The 24,290-nt window shown below is 38.9% G+C and overlaps 1 protein-coding gene across 1 annotated transcript in view; it reads right to left on the bottom strand.

Moving 5' to 3' along the window:
• The window catches only part of CNTN3 (contactin 3), a 340,350-nt gene extending 317,171 nt beyond the window's left edge, over window positions 1-23,179 (bottom strand). Inside the window, exon 1 of the mRNA XM_017864604.1 lies at window positions 23,093-23,179. The gene's annotated coding sequence lies outside the window, so the exon portion shown is untranslated. The remainder of the gene's footprint in view (window positions 1-23,092) is intronic.
• Between the last annotated feature and the right edge of the window lie 1,111 nt (window positions 23,180-24,290).

Raw genomic sequence — 24,290 nt, 5'->3', positions numbered from 1 at the left:
ATTTTACCCTATAAACTTCTGGACTAACAGAAACACTTCCCTTCATTTGTAGAATTAATACACCTTCTCTGTCTTTTAACCTGCATTACTGATGAAGAATATACTATGCAATTTGAGGCAAAATGTGTTAAGAAACTCTATCAAGTGACTGCTTTATAAATAATTTATAGAGCACAAATTTGGACTGGATGGGTTCAAATCCCTACTACAGAACTGTCTAGCTTTGAGACATTGGTTTTCAGTTACTTTCCTCTGTGAGCCTCAATTTTCTCACCTAATCAAAGGGGTTAATAGTAATATCTACCTCATGAGTTGGTTACGGCATTCAGCGAATTCATATTCATAAGGCACTTAGAAAGTATCTAATACATCCTGTTACAACTACTATTAGTACAGTTATCTACTAATAATATAACAAATGAATGAATGACTAAAGCCACAACTCAAGCAGGACCCTATGTTGAACACTACCCAGAACATACCAAGAAAACAGACAAAAAAAGATATTAAATCTCTTTTCCCAAGTAATTTTTAATCTAATTAGGGAGGACTGAGGTATCTGTAGTGTTTGCCTGCCTAGCATCTATCCTGCCTTGACTTGACTATGGTGAACTGCCTCTCCCAGCTACTCTCACTCTATATAACTCAGGTAGGGCTTGCCCATTTCTCCTTGCCTCTCAAAGATGTAAGGAGAGAAATACACCCCAAATCTCGTCAAAAAGAATTAATTTCATTACTTAGTATGTATAGGAAAATGACCTCTATTTCCATAGAGGGGTAAAAAAGCATTAAAAGAATAAGAGTAATGTAATGTGGGTGGGAGGTGGGGGCAGAAGCAGGCAGGCAGTTAAGGATAGATACAAAGGAAGCCCAATTGACTTCAACATCAGGGCTTATTTGTTTGCAAAAGTCATTGTTTCCTTCTCCTTCAGGCACTAGATAGGACTACACACCCCTTTGAATATAGTCATGTCCACAAGACTGTTTTTGGTCATGAGATGTGAGTAGAAGTAATTTGTGCCTCCTCTTGGCAGAAACTTGAAAACAATTGCACAACTTACCATGCTCTGTTTTTACATCATTACAAGATTGGAAGCACACATCAAAATGGTGATTCCATCAACTTGGGTCTCTGTGTAACTACAACGGGCAGATTCCATCTGCCACTTACGGTGGATATGCAGTATGAGAAGAAATAAGCTCTATATGCATTAAGCTATAGGTGATTTTAAGGACTTAACCTGCTTGACTGATACATGAGCAAAGAAAGAAAAAGAGATATATATGCACAGCTATCCCCAAACCACTGTAAAACTCCAGGACCTCACTCTGCTCAGTTACATCTATCCTGAACTTTTCAATAAAGAAAGCCAATACATTTGGGAGGGAGTGGAAGATAGAGGCTTGAGTCAGTTTGACTTGGGTATCCGATATTTGCAACCAGAAAATACTTTCCAATTCAGGATGGAACTATATTCATGTGGGAAAAGTAAACATATATAACTGTAATATAGGTGCCCAATTATCACAAGACGCTTTTAAGCAGACAATGGACCAAATGGTAAGCTTTAGGAACAGATTAGCATTTGAGAAGAAGAATGGGTGGTGAATGAACGTACAGCACAGAGACAGGGATGTCTGGGCAGTGCTCAGAGCAGTGGCTCTTGGAGCTCCTCCCACCTTTGGAAAACCTATAGGGGCATTTTAGTTGACTCATTGATTGGGGAATAGCAGGGTCTTCATAGAGAACAGGCCATGGGGCTAGATGTCCTGCAATGCAATTGCCATATGGCTTTCAAATGAGATGGTCATATGAGAGAAAAACCTATCCATTGTTTTCTGAGCTTACAAATAATTATTTGCATTATCTTAATACATAAAGATGCAACTTTTATGACAATCAAAGGAAGATTGAATTCATAATGTTCAGATGTCACTAAGAGCTGTCCAACATATCAGAAAACACATCAACAGTCGCAACTACACCTTCAATGGGAACCCAGCCAACAACTTGACTCAGTGATATTGGTCTGCTGCTGCAGCCATCACATTCACTGTAATGCTATAAATATATACAAATAAACATAACTAGTTATCATTTTAAATGTCAGATATGAAGAAAAATGACTCAAATATTTAGTTGACTACTGTCTTCTTTCTCTGAAATCCAAGCTTAATTATTACAAGCATATGCAAGCATTGGCAATCTCATCTTAGATTCCGGTGTAGTCATGGCTAATCACTTACAGAGTAAAACAACAGATTATATTACAAATTAATTTCCCTGTATTTCTACTTTCATCATACTTAGGGCCTTATGTTGGTTTTTTGAGGTCATGTGAGTAAGTTTGTTACATATTCTATTTATTTCATGTCAGTACATAAAGGGATATTAGAAATTATTAGTAATATCAATGAGGTTTGAGAACCACTGATTCCAAGAAGAGCAATTAAAATAATAATAATGTTGTCAAAATGTGGGAAGCCTTGAATGCCAGGTTGGCAGTTTTTTTGTTGTTTTTTTTGTTTTGTTTTGTTTTTTTGTTTTTACATTTCCCTGCAGCAGCAGGAAGCTATTACAGTTTTGCAGTGGGAAAGTGGTGTGAAGACAGCTGTGTTCTAAGATAATTCATACAGTACTGTGTAGGGTGATCTGGGGAGAGGAGAAACCAGGGAGGCAGCAGCTGTAGTCACTGTACTGTTACAATAAAGGCCTGGAAGCAGGGAAACAGCTGGCAAGATGGAGCTGAGGAAAAATGCAAAGAAGACTCCATTGAGATAAGTGAGTAAGCTGGAGAGGTGAGGAAAGAAATCAATGGTAACTCCAAGGTCCCTGGCCTTCCTGACAGGGAAGACGTATGGTCTTGAGACAGAAATAGGAAAGTGTAAGGCAAGAAGCTATGTCTGGGAAAAAGGATGAGTTCAGGTTCAGACATCCTTGAGTTTAAATCAAGAGCAAGACATTCAGATGGAAATGGTGGACTGTGGTTGGCAATGTGGAACTCAGCCCAAGGAAGACTGAGTACCGATTGTCAGGACACAGAAGCACCAGAGATGTAGAGAGTAAAGAAAATTCAGTCCAGGCTGAGGCTGAGAAAAAAATCTACCAGCAAGCATGGGAAGAAGGCTAAAATCTCAACCAGCCAGAGCAGCAGCTGGAGACACATACAAGAACTCCAAAAGGTCAGTGGCATAAAAGTCAAAGCAGCTAAAGTGGTGGTGAAATCCATCAGCAAATACCACTGAGAGCTTAGAAGAAATGAGGAGCAGGACTCAACCACAGAACTTGACATTAAGAAACTGCTTATGATCCTCAGGATTGCCACTTCTATGGTGGCCAGATCAGAAGGAAGACTGGAAGACGATCAATGAGAGAGGAGAAGAAATGCAGGGGCAGGAGCAAGGCACCTGTTCTAGAAGCTTAGTGGTGTAAAGGAGTTTAACAGGAAGAATCTTCAGGTCACAGTTACTGATTGCAATATAAAGTATGATGAGAAATTTTGATTTATGTAGACAGCAGCTTCAAATCAGACTCAAGAATTGTAAAAAGAAATACACTTACTCTAAAATCACTTGTCAAAAGAAAACAGAATGAAACACACACAGAGACACAGACACACACACACACACACACAGTATCCAATGATTCTTACTTAAGAAGTCAAAAAGAGGAACACCAGCACTTTTTCTAGTTCCTCGGACTTCATAAAGTAGCTGTCCCCTACGGCTTGGCTATGACAGTGATATGCTGAGTCACTGTTTTCCTGAAGGAAAATGAGAATAAAGTGAAAAATCTTGATAGAAATTTCCTTCACAGTAAATGTGGGTCACATCTAATCCACATCTAACAAAGAGGTTAATCTTTAGAATAACCTCTCTTGTTCTTAATAAACTGATTTTTAAAAAATCTTAAACAAAACTTTACATTTTATGTGTCACATTGATCATAAATTGCACTTATTTTATTGTGTAAACATACCAAAAGAGATTCTCTTATTTTACACACAAAAAAGGTGAAATTTACTAATTCAGCAATTGCTGTCTTTAATCACTTCATAAAACTACCAGTTATTGAGTACCTAGTATGTTCCAGGCACAACTATAGTTTTAAAATAAACTTAGCTTTGTAAAATATAAATGAATATGCAAATTGACTCAATTTATATATTATGGGATGCTGAGTTTTTGTTTTGTTTTGTTTAGAAAATGTCACACCAATGCTGACTAGCAAATTAACTGAGAGTTTTATAGCTTGGCAAATTTGTTTTCACTTTAGAACAATTTATGACAAGGAGTCTATAATGCATTGTGGCTAATTAATGACTTTTTTGTGGTTTGACATACATAATACATTAGCTTTGTGACAGTTTCATCTCAGAGCCTCCTGAATCATCTCTCTCTAAAATTTCAAGGCATGTAAGTGGTTGAAAGAATATAAACTCTATTTTCTCTATTGTTTCATAACAGCTTCTGGTACAAAGGTGATTTGCTTATAAACATCAAAGAACAATGGACAGTCATAGAGGGTTGACAGAAGACAACTCCGTGTGACTTCATATTTCCAAAAATACAAAAATGTAACATAACTAGTCCAGAATTCCTAATTGTGCTATAATATCTATGTGCTCATATGGAGGGAACTGATTTTTATTAATGTGAAGAATACACTATTCCTGTTTGAGTAGAATAATTACAACTATCAATGATCGAGTACCTCTGTACCAGAAACTGTTATTTTTAATTTCACAAGAGTTATGACAGGTTGATTATACAGATGAGGAAACTGAAGCTTAGTTAAGTTTAACTTTCCAAAGGCTACACAGTTAGGAGGGTGAAATTGTGCACAGGTCTGTTTCTTGATTGGGACCAATGGGATAAATACTAGCTACTGTTTTTATTATTTTAGCATCTGCTAAGAGGAAGCCCACTTTGTGAGAAATGTCTCACTGACTTGGAAATGCTAATAGAAAAGAAATACCAAATATAAATCTCTTCTCCCAATACTCTGTCACCTCTGGGCCACACTAGAGTGGAATAACTTGGAACAGAGTGACAGATAATTCATTCTATGGAGGTGGAGAAAAAAAATAAGACTTTGAATGGAAGCCACAGAGGGGATCAAAGATGTAAGAAGCATGGAAGAGAAGAGACAAAACTCCAAACAAAACATTTTATTCTCTTAGCTACATACCCAGTAATAGATGGGGATGTGCTGAGGGCAGGCAACTCTGAATAGATTGTAAGCATTGAGTCTGTTGTGCATTTCCTACTGCAGTCTGTGTCACCTTGTCTATAGAGTGGTTTGCTAGTGGACAATTCCACCAGAATCTAGCACTATTAAACACATAGTACTGGGGTTAGATATCCAAAACTGTATTTCTTATTTCAAAAAAGGCTTAAACAGTGCATACCAAAAAACACCTCAAAATACAGTATCAAAATTGAAATCAGTGGGCCTCTTCCCTGAACAAATCAATGAATATAAAATAAAAATGTGCAGTGGACTTGACCACCATGGGTTCTTCAATCTGGAAATGGTATAATTCCATCATTAGAAGATATTACTATTTAAGAGGCAGAGATCCAACATCTTCAACATGCCATCATTATGTGCCATAAGGACAGCAAATGACCTGGGAGTAATCCCTTTACCTTCCAGTGAAGTATGACCAATGTTGCCCTGAAATTCAACTGGATCCCTCCCATCTTCCTAATGACACTGGCAGAAGCAGGCAATTTAAACACTCCATCACATTCCATTTACATAAAATTCTAAGGTTACAACCTAATAAGAGGTGGGAGGGAAAACTCCAGTCTCTACCCATCAGTTCACAGGTCTGACATTTAAAAATTTGTCAATGCATATTGTTTGTACACAAGCTTCTCTAAATCAGACTCATACTCGCTTTAGTTCTAAAACAGAAAATCACATTTTATAACTATTTCAGAAAGAGTTTATCACTATCCTTAGAATAATGTTTTCATTAGCTATATAAACCTCTTCACATAATTTAATACATGTAAAAACTCTCTACACTCAAAGATCTTTCCTAAGCAAAAATCTTTCTAGAACTACATGTTATCAGGCAGATTTTTTTAATGAATAAAGAGTAACCCAGACATAGTTCCTTCTAGCTACTGAGCTGTGGCTTTGTGAAATGGAATTTACAATTACTAAAAAGAAAACAGCCCCAAATCCCACAACTCCTTTCACTTAATTATTCATGATATTGATCAGTACATTTATTTTTAAAAACAGATGAAGTTAGAGCACCACTCATACAGAAGGAAAACTTCTTGCTAACTTGCATTACTGTGGACTGGGGAGTTTCTTCTTCAGGGATTTGTACTTTGCATATGGAAATTTTAAAGCCGATCAAACATCATCACAACATATTTAAAACAAGCTTACAAGGTTAAAAGCCATCTTTGCAGGTAACACTTCTAATTCACTCATCAAGATAAATTTCTGTTTATTGTTCTTAATCATAAAAATTAGATAACTCTAGCAATACTAAAAATAAATGTTGTAACGATGAAGGAAATAGGAAAAGTCAGTTAGGAGCTTAAAAAATTTCTTCAAATTTTACAAGTCATGTTCACTTTCAATAAATCAACAGACTTCAGATGTAAAACTTTCTACTACCTACATCAATTAAGTGTATCTTGGAAGCTTCTAGAGTAAAACACAGAAAATATGTGGGCTCAAGTAGTTCCTTAGAGTGGAAGATTATAAAGATGATAGCCTATAATTCCTTTTAATGATGTACATCATGCTGCTCCTCCCCAGCAAGAGTAGAGTCTGTTTCTCCTACTCCTGATTGCAGACTTGCCTTATGACATGCTTTAACGAACAGAAAGTAGGAGAGGTGACGCTCTGCCAGTCTCAGACTTAGACCTTAAAGAGATTTTCCAGCTTCTACCTTCCCCCTCTTGGAATGTAAGAGAAAAGAAAGCAAACCTGGAAAGCTAGATGATGATAAGTGAGAGACAGCAAGCCATCGAGATCCCAGCCATTTTGGTTGCCCCACCTGAGGCACCAATCTTGTAAGTGAAGACATCCTGGATTCTCCAGCCCCAGTCAAGCTATAGCAACCAACACCATATGGATCAAAGATGAGATGTCTTTGAAGAACATTGTTCAAACTCCAAACCCACAGAGAATTGTAGGTAATAAAGTAAATTTTTTTAGAATTATTTTTATTTTTTTGCGACAGGGTTTCACTCTGTGGTCCAGGCTGAGTGCAGTGGCATGATCGCAGCTCACTGCAGTCTTGACTTCCCTGACCCAAGCCATAGATAACCAATAAATGTACAGTAAAATTCAATATAATGTGATTTTAAGTTATACTGAAAGTTACTGTGTCCTTTAATATAGTAAGCAATTCATACTAATTCTATAAAAAAAATCAATGAAAAATACTTCCTGAAACATCTACTACATATAAGGCACTAAGATAAAATTAATTCTAGTAATATCAACCATTTAATGTGAGCTTAAATATGATTATTTAGTCATCAAATATGTACGAAATGTCTAGTAACATCCAGGTAGTATGCTTGGCACAGGTGACCAGCACTCAGAGAAATTTCGCAGTTTAGACAGGTATACAGGCACGTAAAAGGCAAATATAATACAGTATAATAATTGCTATCATAACAAAGAGTTAACATTTAGATGTAGAGATATTTTTAAAATCTAGAAATAACTATGTTGAAGCAATATGAAAAGCATCATAAGAAAGGTAGCTACACTGCTAATTTGTTGTAAGGATTGAATGATGTGGTTAGCATAACACTTAACACATAATTTAATCCACACTGAGTGATGCTAAAAATCTGAACTATATAAACGGTTACAAGAATTCAAGCAGGGAAAGATCATGAGTGGTTTCTAGGTTATTTATGGATTTTATCTAAATTATTCAGTAATTCAGAGAACCTACTCTATGACAGGCACTGGGATATAGGGGTAGCCAAGAAATACAAGTTTCCTGCTTTCATACTGCTCAATTTGGAAAACAGACATGAAATAAGAGTAATGAGTGATAAAGAAAAGCAGAGCAAAAGACTGTCATCTGTTCAATAAAGTGTCATTTAATCTGAAACTTGGTAGATGAGTAAGAATGACCCATGTCAACACTCCCCAACCTTTTTGGCACCAGGGACCAGTTTTGTAGAAGACTATTTTTCCATGAACCAGGTGGGGGCCAAGGATAGTTTGGGGATGAAACTGCTCCAACTCAGATCATCAGGCATTAGATTCTCATAAGGAGCATGCCACATGTAGATCCCTCACATACACAATTCACAAAAGGGTTTGCAATCCTATGAGGATCTAATGCTGTCACTGACCTGACAGGAGGCAGAGCTCAGGCAGTGATAGGTAATACTCAGGCAGTAATAGGATACAAGAAACCATGTACAGGCCACCAAAGCCTCTGTGGGAAATGATTAACTGAATGTGAAATGTTCATATTGCATCAGTCAAGGCAAGTCACCTGACCAAGCCTTCCAACATCAATGGGGCAGAGAAAATGTACCCTCTCCCAGAGGGAAGTAATGATTCCCAATGATTTCTCAATAGCAATAAGGAAAACAATTGGACAGACAGGTTTAGATCTTTACTTAATGCCGATGGGACTAAAGAGACATGAAGAGAGAACATTATGTTGAACCTTAAAAAGGATGGGTATGATCTTGACAGAAGTAAAGAAAACCATTAAGAGGATTCCAGGCATAAATGTAGGGCAATGAAAAGGAAAGCACAGTTGGTTGATGACAGTTTTTTATTTATCTCCATGTCTCTCTCTTTACAAGTGAGGGAGAAAAGGAGAGGGAAAATGAATTAATCATATGGGGGATAAGAAGAGTGGGACAATCAAGGGTTCTCTGACCTAAAGAGCAGAGAAAGAGGGACAGCCCTGGAAAGAAAGGAAGAAAAAGGTTTAAGGTGAATAGGGGAGTTGAAAGAGGTCCTGAAAAGTAAACTCAATTTCAGCCCTATAGATGAAATCCTATAAATGTAGAGAAAAGTGAGACCAACTTGGGGTCTGAGATCAGTAGAAAAGTTCACTCACAATCACTATGGAAGAGAAAGCAATAGTTCCCATTTACAGTTACATAAATTTCTCTTCTAAGTGGAAGCTGTTCTAGAATGAAAAATGCACTACTTCTGGACATGGGAAATATGGGTTTCATTTCTGGTTAGGTCATTAACCTGTTATTTGACCTGAGGCACTCTATGAATCTTTTTAGTCTCACTGGTAAAATGCATTTTAAGACGTGCTTTATAAGATTTTTTGAATGAAAGTTAAAACCTGTCTACAGAGATAATTCACCCAGATCCATCCCCGCATTGTGCAGTCTATTACTTTAGATTCAAAACAGGCCATGACCTCAGATTTACCTTCACACTCTAATAACATTCGAGTAGTCAACACTACCCAAATCACGGCCTTTCACTATAGCAACTAAAATTCACCAAGTAGCCGCTAAAACACACTCTCAACTCCAACCATGGAAGTGATTCGTGGGTTTAAGAGCATGCCAGGCCAGATTTTTTCAACCAGAAATTCTGTACTTCGACTTCCAACTCTTCAAATCTGGAGGAGTCATCAATCCTACATTCATATGAAGCCTTCCTTGATCGTTCTACCTCAGTTTCCTTTAATTCTTCCCAACTCTCTGTTCTTTTAGCATACAGCATACCTCTTACTAGGTTAGTGTATGTCATATATGTATGTCATATATTTATATATATGTAAGTCACAAGTAGTGAATAATAAAGACAACAACAGTAACCTAACTGCAAAGCTCAATAGGTAGCATCTAATGAGTTTTGCTAAGGGCCTCCCCTTATCTCATGGATTCCTTACAATAGATTTATACAGTAGAAACCATTATTCCAACTTTACAGGTGAAGAAACTGAGACCTAGAGAAGGCAGTTAATTTGCCCAAGGTAAGAAACTATCAAGTGGCAGACAGAGATTCCATGGAATAAAAAGCATACAGATTACTACTAGACAAAACTAACTGATACTCTTCACTACATTTACAAATACATATCTGAGATCTTTTCATTGAACGGTACACTCCTGGAGAATTTCATTATATTTCCCAACTCCATGTGTTATTGGGTCTCACAAAGGGCTCCTTCACTTAGGCAGTAATTAGAGCTATAATTCATTCACAGGCAATAAAGTGGCAGTTTACATTTCCTGTTTCTAATTTGAAAAGCAACTAAAAACTAGAGGACATTTACAATGCTTAATGGATATGAGGTTTGGTGGTATGACAGATTGCATTATTAGCCCAAATTCTTCACCCTTTTTTTTTATTTATGCCTTTGGTCATGTGACTCTGTAGTTCCTTCCACTAAAGAGGCAGAGGATAATTTCCCACCCTTGACTTGGGTTTGGCCATGTTTTTTTGTTGTTGTTGTTATGGCCAACAGTATGAAGCGGAAGTGGTAATAGTCCAGTAGCAATACAAGATCTTAAGAGAACTGGTGTGTTTGCCTCTTATCTCTTTGCATCCCTGCAATTGGCATGAGAATAATTTCCATCAGGGAGCTTCTCCTTCAGAATCAGTTCCACCATGAGACATATGGAAACAACAGAGTCAAACAGTCCTGAAGATTAAGCAAAGTAACCCATACCAGCCCAGCCTAGATAAGCCAACTCCCAGCTGACCCATAAAAATATGAACAGGCCAGGCATGGTGGCACATGCCTATAATCCCAGTACTCTGGGAGGCTTGAGACAAGAGGATCATTTCAGTCCTGGAGTTCAAGACCAGCCTGGAAGTTTCTACAAAAAATTAAAAATTAGTCAGGCATGGTGGTGCATGGCTGTAGTCCCAGCTACCTGGGAGGCTAAGGTGAGAGGATCACTTGAGCCTTGAGCCTAAGAGTTCAAGGCTGCAGTAAGCCATGATTGCATCACTGTACTCCAGCCCAGGCCACAGAGCAAGACCTGGACTCAAAAAAACAAAACAAAAAAAAAAAAAAAAAAAAACTTAGTTTGGCAGAGCCACCCTAGTCAATGTGACCGAGTGAGAGATATATAAACATGTTATTTTAGACTATTGAAATTTGGGATGGGGGGATTTTGTCTACATAGAATTATTGTAGTAACAGCTAATTCATATGGGTAAATGGTATTTTTGTTCACAAATATTCATTATTCACTCTCAGCTTTAGTGGTTTGGTTTAGTTTTTTGCACTTCTGCCGTAAGCTATAGAGACTATAATAAAATCTCAGACTGCCAGCCAGATTACATGATTAGATAAGAACTTTTGGGGGCATCGTTCTTGTTAAGGGTATGGATGTAATTTATGTACATGTGACTAAGAGTATATTTTCTGTGTATGAGGTCAAGAGAGGTAGAATACATATATAAACTATACTACTGTTTGTAAGCACTTGCTTACCTCCCCTTCCTTAATTAGCCCTGTGACTTCCGGCCAATGAAATCTGAGAAAACTTGACATATGACCAGTCCTACCAAAGTTTTGAATGCAGCTGCACGGTCTAGCTAAGTCTCTTGTGTTTCTGCCCTCACTAATGTGAAGAAAATATCCCAGATAAGGATCATTCTTAACTTGGGCTCCTTAGAGACAAAATCTGAGATGAAGGTTTATTGAGGAGTGCTCTTGAAAGAAACTACTGTAAAGTCAGAGGAGGACCCTAAAACTTAAAGTACTTGCAGCTGAGGTCTCAGCTGATCCTTATATGGTGTTCCAGGGCTGGGATGGCCCCTCTTGGCTACCTCTCTTGATCTCAAACACACAAAATATATTCTTAGTCACATGTATATAAATTACATGAACAGAGTTGTCCAAATTAAGGCAACTCCAGTCTTTGTGCCTTTTCAACCGTCAGTCACTGATTATGGACCACTACCCAGAGGAAGCACAACCTTGGCTGACACAGTTCTCCTAAGGCAAAGGGAAATTCCCAGTGGGGAGTGAAGATGTCAGCTACATGGCAGCTGATATTCCAGTCAGATGGTGGATAGATATGTGGGCCTTAAATAGTGGGCCTGGATTGAGCACCACAGTATCCACTACAAAACTGTCCCTTTAACCTGGATCCCAGAAGAATAAGCCACACAGCCTATGCACAATATGGAAAAGCCATGCCAATCCAAAGCTGACCCATGGCCCTCATGCAAGCAGATGAGTAATGCTTGCTAGAAGCCACTGAGAGTTTTGAATTGTTATCAAAGCAAAAGCTGTTACATTTATACAACAACAAAAAAGATATCTCACATCTTTAAGCAGTTACTTACTTTTTTTAAGTACTGTTTTTAGTATAATGAGTTTGAAATGGAAGAAGATACAAATAAATGGAAAGATATTCTATGTTTATGGACTGGAAGAATTAATATTATTAAAATGTCCATATCACCCAAAGCAGTCTACAGATTCAGTGCAAGTCCTATCAAAATTCCAAAGACATTTCTCACAGAAATAGAAAAAAAAATCCTAAAATTGAAATGGAATCACAAAAGACCCTCAATAACCAAAGCAATCTTGAGCAAAAAGAACAAGCTGGAGGCATCACACTACCTAACTTCAAAATATGCTGCAAAGCACAGCAATCAAAACAGCATGGTGCTGGCATCAAAACAGACCGCATATCCCATCAGAACAGAACAGAGAGTCAAGAAATAAATCCATGCAGTTACAGTCAACTGATTTTGACAAAATTGCCAAGAACACATAATGAAGAAGGGACAGTCTCTTCAATACATGGTGTTGGGACAACTAGATTTATACAGAAGAATGAAATTAAACCTTTATCTCACACCATTTACAAAAATTAACTCAAAATGAATTAAAGGCTTAAACATAAAACCTGAAACCATAAAACTACTAGAAGGAAACACAGGGGAAAGGTTCCATGACAGTGGTCTAGGCAATGGTTTTTTGGATATAACCCCAAAAGCACAGGCAACAAAAGTGAAAACAATTAAATGAGCTCAATTCAATCTAGAAAGCTTCTGCACAGCCAAGGAAAGAATCAACAGGAAGAAGAGATGATCCAAGAACTAGAGAAAATATTTGCAAACCATACATCTGTAAGGGATTAATATTCAGAATTTATAAGGAACTCAAACAACTCAATAGCAAGAAAACAAATAACCTAATTTTAAAATAGGCAAAGATTAGAAAAAACATTTATCAAAAGAATACACAGAATTAGCAAACAAGTATATGAAAAGGTGTTCAACCTCACCAATCATCCAAGAAATTAAAATCATAATGAGCTATCACATTACACTCATTAGAACAGGCAGTATCACAAAGACAAAAGGTAAGTGTTGGAGAGGATGTGGAACCCTTGCACACTGACAAAGGGAATTTAAATTGCTGTAACCATTATAGAAATCAGTACGGAGGGTCTTCAAATAATTAAAAATATAACTACCATGGGCACTAGCAATAGGACTACTGGGCATATATTCAAAGGAAATGAAATCAGTATGTCAGAGATATCTGCACTCCCATGTTGATCGCAGCATTATTCACAATAACCAAGATATTCAACGAATCTAAGTGTCCAACAATAGACGAATAAAATGTGGTATATACACATAATGGAATATTATGCAGCCATCGACAAGGAAGGAAATTATTTCAATTGTGACAGTATGGATGAATTGGAAGGACATTCTGTAAAGTAAAATAAGCCAGACAAATAAAGATAAATACCACTTGACCTCACTTATATGGAATCTAAAAAAGTTGAGCTCATAGAAGCAGAGAATAGAATGGTAGTTACCAAGGGGTGGGGAGGCAGGTTTAGGGAGATGTTAGTCAAAGGATACAGAACTTCTGTTAGATAAGAAGAATAAGTTCAAGGGATCTATTCTACAACATGGTGACTATAATTAATAACAATGTATTGTATACTTGAAAATCACTAAGAGAATAGATTTTGAGCATTTTCACCATACAAAAAACGATAAGTATGCGATATAATACATGTTAATTAGCTCAATTTATTCATTCTACAATGTTAAAATATTTTAAGACATCATGTTGTGTACAATAAATATATATCATTTTCTCAATTAAAATTATATTAATTTTTTAAAAGTTTGTGTGTTATTGCTGCATAAACCACCCCCAAAAATAAATAACTTAAACAAATTATTTATTATCTGATGATTTTGAATTTGACCTAAGCTCAGCTGAGCATTTAGTTTGGTAGTTTTGCCTGGAGTCACTCGCGTAACATGAGCCATGTGATAGCTTAATTGGGACTGATAGCCTCACTCACATGACTGACTATCAGTTTTGGCTACTGGCCAGCTATTGGCTACTAGCTATCTCTATGTGACCTGTTTTTCTCAAGGAGGCTTGCCTGGACTTCTCCACAGGGCAGACTCAGTGTGCAAGAATAGAAGCTCCCAGGCTAAGGAGCAGAATTCACAATAACATCACTTGAGCCACACGTTATTTTTCAAATTCAATAAGCCAACTCAGATTCAAGGGAAAGGGAAATGGACTCCATTGCTTGAAGGTCAGAGTGAGCCACTATGCAAACTGCCAAGGAAGGTATTGTGGCCACCATCTCCCGGCCAGTCTATTATAGGCCTGATGTGTGTCTTTATCTTTTTCTGAAATTATTTTTCTCTAAATAGCAAACTTAAGACATTTTATATCCCCTATCCCCATCCTGCCCTCTCCCCTCAACAAAAAATGTGTGAATAAACATATGTAAGCTTTCCACTAGAGCCCATTGAAAGCATTTAGCCACTATGGGTCAGTACAGAAGAGTCCATTCATAAATACAACCAAAAGCAAACAAGAACACTAAAAAAAGGAAAAGAGGAAGGAGACAGACACAGAGATGCAGATAAAAAGATGGAGGAAGAAGAAGCAGAGGAGGAAAAGATTGAGTAACTTTAAAAACCGGGGCATATTAATCCCATATACAATCTAAAATGCCTCCCCATCATTTGATTTTAATCTCTTCTGTTTGAATGCTTACAAGATGTCTATAATTCATCCCTTACGATTTTATGATTTGGGATTAACTCTATCCCCTATCCTAATGTATGTCTTGTGCATTTTGTGTGTATGTCTGTGTGGGTGTGTGTGTGTGTGTTTACGTGCACACATGTGAAAGCATGTATGTGTGAATGGGAGGGGTGAGTTATTAGAAGGTCAAACTATGGTAGGAAGAAGAATGACAGAAATAATCGTATTATAAAAATAGAATAATAAAAAGTCAAGACTCAGAAAATGCCCTAACTCTAGAAAAATGACAAAAGATATTTTCCAAGCAAGTCATAACACAGAAATATTTAAAGCAACAGACAATTATGGCACTATCAGATTAAAAAGGATATTGACTGTATTCCAGAATGTCCCATTATATGGAAATACACCCTCCACTTGCAAGCATCTTCACAGAATGCATGGTTTGTTTCACAATATAACAAAATCCATATATTAAGACCCTTTTGTTCTTTTTAAAAACTAATGCTGCCACTAAAGTTTACAGACTTAATTTCATAGGGCAACTGCTGCTTAACACTAATGAAACAACAGCCCAATAAATTACCACTAAATAGAAACACGTATATCTCCACATTACACATAAAGAAAAAATTGTATTTACTCCAATGAATAAAAGGAGAAACTTGGGCCTACATGGCTCACATTTCAAAACCATACAGCCCATGCACAAAGCTTTTGATTGGTTTTATTTAAAATAAATAGAAGCCCTGGTAAGAAGAGAAAAATTAACCTGCCTAGTATATATAAATGTGAAAGCTTCTTAGGCGAAGGGAATTCACAGGGGTGAGGGAGGTGTAGTCACACACAGCCGACTTTGGTACAAATATGCCTTATCTGTATTCCAGAGCTTTCAGAATATTCACCGGAATTAGTAATTGGTAATCAGCAACTTTCAGCTACTTTACATTCAGGGAGGCGGCCAGACCAAGTGAGTAGCAGGCATCAGATTAGATCACTAGCTATATTGTTCGGGTTGATTTTAATTGCCTGAAAAGTGTCATTACCATCTTCTGCAATGCATTAAGTTATTTTAAAGGGTGACTATTTCTATGCAAGAAATAAAATGAACTGCGATTGAGTTAGAACCTGCACGAAGCATTCAGTTGGGGCCCTGCCCTGGTGGCATCAAAATCCTGTCCAAGTCTGATCACAATGATAAACAAACATATTTGCTATCTGCAGAACTTTTCAAATGTAGCATGGGGAAGTCAACACAGATTCCCAAACCAAAGACACAGAGAACCACCCAAATGTCATGTCCTGGCTTATAAAACCCCAAGACTTCCATTTCGCTACAGGCATCTGCAAGGTAAAGGACTTCATGATATTTAAGAACAAGACAAATATTTGCATGGAGAAAGATTTATGGAAGTGGAATTTTTCAATGCTAGAATACAGTTGCAAAATTATCACATTAGTGTATGCTGACATGGAAATGTCACCTCTCAGGACATTTGTTCTTTAAGTTAAAATCCTAGAAACATGAACATCTACGTAGGATAAAACCATGTAGAGCTATACACATATTCATGAAATCAGGTTTAAAAAATGATGACAACTGAATAAGGTCTGCAGTCTAGTTAACAGTAATGTACCAATGTCAATTTCCTGGTTCTGATATTGCAGAACAGAAACATACAATGTTACCATACAGGGAAGCTGGCTGAAGACTACACAGAACTCTTTGTACTATTTTTTACAACTCTCTGTGAGTTTCAAATTACTTTAAAATAAAAAGTTAAAAAACGCAGAATAGCAAGCTGTACCCCAGAGATGATTCAGAAAATCTTGTAAGGGCTAAGGTATCACCATTATTTCAGCAGAACCCCAGTTAACGTTTCTGCAGAAACAGCAGAAGTTGAGAAACAGTGCAAGTGAAATAGAGTATTCTCAGCTCTATTACAGGGGCTTCCTCTTTGAAGGATGACTGGTGAAACTGTTTAATGCCTACAAAATTTTCCCCATTTATAAGTAATTATTTATGGTTTAGGAAGATGTGCTTTTGACTTGTTGTGATGCAGTCATTTAGCTATTTCTTTCATATGCTAATGTTTTACTCTAATAAAATAATGAATTTTGAGAACTTCCCATCACTTTCTTGCACTAAAATAAGCTCACTACTTCAAGGACCAGTCCTCGGTGCTTACAATCTTTGGCTTATGCTTCCTTTAGAGCATATGTTTATCACAGAATTTTCTAAATTCAGATCATATCAAGATATTCACCTGTTGTCAACTAATGACTTGTCACTTAGAAACTGTGCAAAATAAAATAAAATCTTTAAATTATACACTAAAATAAATGTTAGCCCTAGAAAAAGAAGCCCCACTATAACTATAGCAGAACTTCATGCCAATTAAAAAGATTAGACTTTCTATCATTCTAGAAATATTCACCAAAGTCTTAACATTTACATGCTACTCCATCAACAGACTACCAGGAAAAGCAGATATTAAACAATTTTACAATATTAATTAAATTCTAATGCATTTACCCCCTAAAGAAGAAACAAAATTTACATGGTCGATTGTAGATAGCATAGAGGTCAAACCTAGTCTAGGAGGACAGTCAAGGTGACCTGGAGGAATGGCTAGGTTGGGTATTACCTTGACAAATGGTAGAGTTGGAAGTAAAGAGCTTTTCTGAAAGAAACAACAATGAATTGAGGGTGGAAATGAGTCAACACGGGAATAAGGAGAGTGGGATGGAATTCACGGGTGTTCCAAGCACATGCAAGAACACTGAAGCCAAAAGGGCCATGTTGAGTTTTCAAGGAAGTTTCAGAAGACCCATATATTATAGTTGCAGTGTTAAGTATCGGGGGAGAATTAGGAAGAAGTCACATATAGACAGGCTGCATCAGTAGCATATTTTTCTCTATGCAGTGAGTGTCCAATGACCTAAGGGGTCGGCCTCATGGATTAATATAGCACTGCACGTCAAATAGATTGGAACAAGAAAGAGAGTGAGGAGAAAGTCATTTCTTAATCTCCTGCATTAGGTAAGAAGTACTTAGAACCCAGCCTGGCACATTGTTTGAATGAACATTCTTGTATTTTTAATCAGTGGACTGGTTACAATGGCAAAGGGAGAAGATGGTGACAAAGACCACTGACTCCAGATGCCCTGATAACCACAATGATAGCTAAAGAAAGAACAGACCACCTAAGCTCTTAGGAAATAGATTGAGAAGAAAAATGATAATTCCATTTTGGACAACTTTGGTTTGAAATAGCAGCTGTCCAAGAGATGTACGAGATCATGGACAATGTAACAGGAAGAATACTGTCAAAGTCAGCTGCAGACTTCTACTGAATATGTACCTTCTTGACAGGATCTTTGGTTACATATGGTAAACTCAGCAAACCAACAAGCTTAGTTCTCATAGGTTTATCAAACTCCACAATGAGCCAGATACTTTGACAGAAGTTGCTTTGTAATAGTGCGTAAAATAGATGTGGTAACTGCTTACAAGGTAATTACAGAATATAAACATACAATCAGGTAAGAAAATGTACAGTTCCAAGTTATACTAAGTACTACCAAGGAAATGAACATAAACAGCCTATCAGAGGTGCCCTCATTCAGGGGAGGAAGGAAATCAGAGAGCTCTCTCTAAGCAAATGACATTTACACTGTGGCCTAAGGGATGAGTAGCAGTCAAAAACTCTATGTGGGCCAGACTCAGTGGCTCACACCTGTAATCTCAGCACTTTGGGAGGTTGAGGTGAGCAGATCATTTGAGTCTAGGAGTTCAAGACCAGCTTTGGCAACATGGGGAATTCCCATCTCTACAAAAAATCCAAAAATTAGCCAGGGCATAGTGGTGTGTGCCTGTAGTCCCAGCTACTTAGGAGGCTGAGGTGGGAGAATCACTTGAGCCCAGGAGGTCGAGGTTCCAGTGAACCATGATCATACCACTGCACTCCAGCCTGGGTGACAGAGTGAGACCCTGTCGAAAAGAAAAAAAAAAAAAGTCAACCCTGTGAGTTTGTGTGTGTGTGCTCATGTGTGTGTGTGTGTGTTTAGGGGTTAGAGCTACACAGGGTTACTGGGCAAAAGAACAGAATGATCCCTGAGATAGGAAAGAGCTCAACATATCTTCAGAAACGAAAAAGGGCCTAAGAAACTCTTGTTCCGAAAAGCTTGCTAGGAATTGTCGAAGAGACAGAAGTGTTTAAATCCTACGCAGCTTTGCAGGTAATATTTAATAGTTTGGATTTTATTCTGAGTGCAATGGAAAGCCATTTAAGCATTCTGAGTAGATGAGTACTAATTTAACTTACATTTAAAAAAAAAAAAAAAAAAAAACCTGTCTTGGCTGCTATGCAGGATGATTTGGGGGAAGAAGTACGAAAGGAGCCAAGGAAGCCAATGTAGCTATCCCAGGAGAGAAGATGGGGACTTGGACAAGGAGGATGTGGGTGAACATGGAGGGAAGTAGGCGAATGTGAGAAATATTTCAGGGTTAGAACCAAAAGGACACATAAGGTCTGAGTTGTACTAGTTTCCCAAAATAAAAGTACTTGAAGTATTGTGATGGTGTCAAGAATTATTTATCTGATTAAAACAGTATACTGACAGCCTCATTTGTTGGTAATATAATCAAGCGGTTTTGAAATATGAATCTCATATCTTAACATCTGAAAGGTAATCAAAGTCAAGGGACTTAAAAAACAAATGGGACAAAATTGTTCTCTTGCTTTAGAACATAGAAAATTTACAAGCTGAGTTATAAAGGCACCTAAGAGAATGCTAGGGAATCACTATAACATAGATAATCTATTTCTTCATGCCAATATGTCTGCAATAAGAAATATGCAAACTCACTGAATTATTTTATCCTACTTAATAAAATAGTCATTTTTCCTCATTCTTTGTAAGGCAAGTTCTTGCACAGTAAAGATTCTACAAATATTTACATTCCAAGTAGCAAAGCTGTTTGAAATGCTATAAAGTTCTGCCAGCACTTCTATTACAAACCCTTATTTCTTGTTTATAACATGTACATAAAAGGGGGAAAATAAAAATGTACTATGGATTGAAACTTGGCATATAAAGTTTCAACCAGGGACTGCATTTCTCCTGCAGCAAATTTTCCAAAGAAATGTCCCACTGTGTTTAAGAGATGAGATGAGTGCAGGGGAGACTACAAGATAAAAACCATTTACAATACTTGAACCATTTCTGAAATGTTTATACAAATTGGATATGAGACTGAGATCTGTCACCCCTCAATTTCAAAGAAATGTTCTATCTCAAATTGTTCCATGGCCCCATATTCTCTTGCCAACCATCTTTGCAACACTGATATTCTCCATTGCACTTTTATCAAGCATAAGAAAGGAAATAGTCCACCAGTATTAAGTGATTAATTATACATGCATGTTAAAATTATATGCATATGCATGTGTGCATATTAAAAACTACAAGTGAGCACCTTAAAGATGCTCACCTTCATAGAGACAAAGTACCTTGCTAAGGTAAGAAGGCTTAAAGGCAGACTGGTGGTGACAACTAAAACAGAGACAGTAGGCAAGCATGCACAGCATCAATAAATCCTCCTGCCATCTGAATATATTCCACTACATAAAATTAACATAATTTTTACCACTAACAACTTACTAAATGGTGATTGGAAACCAGTCAAAGCTTCTCTGTTTTGTAGCATTGCCACAATATAGTGATACACATATCTGGCAGTTTACAAGGGGCAATTATATCTATACACTATTTCAGCATGAACCATATTAAGAGTTAATGAGAACTTCAAGTTGGACACTTAAATTATGCAGTAAAAACAAAGCTGGAAGATGTGTACTGAATATGTGAGAAGGAGTTAGGAACTTGTAAAAGAGAAAGATGCATATTTTGCAAGCAGAGCAAAGAGGCTATTAGTTTGTAATAACTAGGCATATATGAAATGTGACAGTGATAAAATTGAACATAAATCAGCAAAGGAAAGGCTACAGCTCGTTGTCCACAGCTAATCTTTGCTCTACTTGAAACTCCTCAGCACTTTGCTCCTATTAAATGCTTTGTTGCCATTTTAAGGTACACTTGGGCTATCTGGTTGTGTTGTGAAAGATATTTAAAAGTTAGAGTTCTCCTGGAGAAATGAACTTAACACCTTCATGTCTTCGGGCTGACATTAATGACATCCAGACAGTGAGGAGGACATGAGGCTGAATGTTATGTCTGTGGCAGCCACAGCCTGAATCTATTACCCTGCATATCAATTAGCCACTCGGTGTCTCGGCTATCCTACTTTTAGACAGGAGGGCCACTTGCATGCATTCAGCCTTACTATTCATCTTATTAAAATGTACAGCAATTTGCTATATTTCCCTGGTGGGTACTGATCATTTTGGGGGTCCTCAAATCACATGTTGACTCTCAACTAATTTCAAGCAAACATTCAAAGATCAATAATTCCTGACCCCACTCTTTACTATTTGCAAGCAAACATCCTTCCATTTAGTGAGACTGAACCCGATCAGATTTCTTTAATGAACATTCACAAGAATCTGTCCCACTGCAACCAATGACATGCGCGTATTAGGCATCTTACAAATGTTGAACAAATTGGTATGAATCTTAACCTGCAGGCAACTTCCTCCCTAGTCCCATGACCCACAAATGGTTAAAACTATGAACCAAGATGCCAGGTTACTGCAGCCAAAGTCAGGTTATTGTCAGTAAACACATCTAGCAAAGCAAAATTAATACATTTGACTTGATATTGAGATACAAGCTCTTTCAAAACCAATTATTCCTCTTTTCAATCTCTGAAGGGCTCTGACTCATTGTTCTGATTAATTCCTGTTTTTAATCTATTTACAGATCAGGATTCTTTTTCAGCTAGTGTGATATTCATCTCTGTGGGGTAGACAGAAACCACAGCACGTACAGTCTTCCTACTTTTTTTTTTTTTTTTTTTAGTTATTCTTGCTTAATCATTTTAAAATTATTTCTGGATTTACCTACTCACCATATGAGCTGGGGTTTCTGACCTCCCTCCTGCACATCACTCCCGCCTTGTCTGTTGCTTTTTCTAGTTCTATTTCTTCGCATCTTGGGTTGAGGTGAACAGACTGGCTACCCCTTTCCCAGAGCTCTGTTCCCCTTTCTTTGCCTCTGAAAGGAGGTTTGCTGTCCTCACCATAGCGGGCACCGTTTGTTATTAAATAATTCCTCTGGGCACATCTCCTTGCTGTAAATCAATAAGCAAATGCAATACAGGGAAGGACATACGGATTGGAGAGCTGTACTGAGCTTTGCACAAGCAGAGCCCAGAAGCTGTTCGTTCATTTCACGAGACCAAAAAAAAAAAAAAAAATTCCTGATGATGCTATGACTCGGGTGCCCAGTTGGCACTTCCTGGTTTTCTCTTTCTGGTATTCTGTTACCTGCTTGGTTAGCTTTGCAGGGCTCCTCAGAGAACACAGAAACAGATGAAACCAGGGTCCGAGCTCAGGAAACCTGGACTACAGCGCATCAGGGTAAACCTGGCAAAAAAACGCGACGGGGAATTCCGTCCCAAGCTGCTGATCTGTGAGTAGAAAGAAAATGCAGCTTAGAAAACTTGATCGCTAATGAAAGAATCCTCCACCCTAGCTTCCTCAGACCTGGGAATCTGGGCCTGGGGGGTGGTTTCGGCAAAAAGGTATCACATTCCCACATTCTGCATCACGCACCTGGAATTGTTCCTCAGCATCCCTACAAGTCACAACTTTTTCCCCCCAACTTTCACTGGTCAAATCCACTGCGCAAAGAGCAAGCCCGAGGGACCTACCACTCAATTTTCCGCGCTCCCGCTGGGGAATGCAGCCTTCCCAACCCGAAACCAATCTTCGCCCCAGAAAGGAAAAAATAACCTTCCCAAATCAAGTCAGCTGAGAGAAGCATCTTTCTTCCTTGACCCGTCGGGTGCATTTCCCTGCAAACAAACTTTGGGGCTGAGGAGCCATGAAGCGAGTGCGTAAAGTTTGCCCCGGCAAGTGGCTCATCCCTGTGGCCCAGCCGGCGCCAGGAACCGGGCATGCCGGACTTACCTGGTCTCTGCAGCTCGCCAGACGCCCGCACCGCTGGCCCACCCGCAGCCGCCGTTAGTCCCGGCCCGGGGGCCGCCGTGCGCCGCCCGCGTAGCAGGCCGCCGCCGCTGCCGCATCGCCCTCGTCCGCACGGTTCCCGGCCCAGGCCCCCGGCTCCAGCCCGCCAGCGCTGTTGCCGCCGCGCCGCCACGCGCCAGGCGCTCGTGGCTGCTGCCCGGCGCCACGAGTGCTGCCGCCCTCCGCCACTGCCGTGCCCGTCCGACGCGGAACTGGAGGTGACGGGAGACCGGCGGACTGGAAGGAGGATGGGTCGGGGGAGCGCAGCGGAGCAGCCAAACCCGGAGCCTTGTGCCATCGCGTCTGCTGGCGCCCCTCGCGCCTCTGCGCCCCGGCCGAACCCCGCGCCGCCCTGCGCTCGCTCGGCCGCGTGCACCCACGTGTGTCCGGCCTCCGCAGGGCCCTGGGCGGCGGCGCGGGATGGGCGGCGGTCACCGTGTCACCTCTGGGTGGCCTCGTGCCACACAGTTGGGGCCCGGGGAGCACGGGGTTAAGGCAGGAATTCCTCTTCTAGGAAAGCCTCCTGCAGCTGCGCTCCCACAAGTGCGCAAAGATTGCCAATTTTAATATTAAAGCGGATAATTATTAAGGGCTCACTATGTAGCAGGCAGTGGACTGCGCTATTTAAATGAATTAGTTCATGCAGTCCCCAGAGCAACCTGGATCTATTATTATTCCCGGATTTAGTGATAAGGGAATTGATTTGCCTAAGGTTTCAATGAGTCAGTTGTGAGAATAATCGCAATTATATTCTGTCAAGGACCCTATGAAGTAGATCTTACCACCTTAATTTGCCCAGGTATACACACAGTGGTGAGTTGGAGAAGCGGTACTTGAATAAGCCTGTTGAAGTCCTGAGCCTTTGCGCTGAACCGCTGCTGACTTACTTCCAGTCAAACCCGTGCAAACACTGCAACTTTACTTGTACGAAAAACAATTGGGAACAACCTACCTGTCCTTCATTAAGAGAGTGGCTGATAAAATACAGTGGAGACATACAGCGGCAGAGAGAAAGGTACATCTACTAGAATTGGCATAAATGACCTCCAAGAGGTATCCTTAGAGGCTGGGCGGGAGTGGGTCACTCCAGTAATCCCAGCACTTTGAGAAGCGAAGACAGGTGGATCACTTGAGCCCAGGA

This window comes from Rhinopithecus bieti, unplaced genomic scaffold (genome assembly GCF_001698545.2).
Source record: "Rhinopithecus bieti isolate Rb0 unplaced genomic scaffold, ASM169854v2 scaffold_76550, whole genome shotgun sequence".
Lineage (NCBI taxonomy): Eukaryota > Metazoa > Chordata > Mammalia > Primates > Cercopithecidae > Rhinopithecus > Rhinopithecus bieti.
This window is presented reverse-complemented; position numbering and strand designations above follow the sequence as displayed.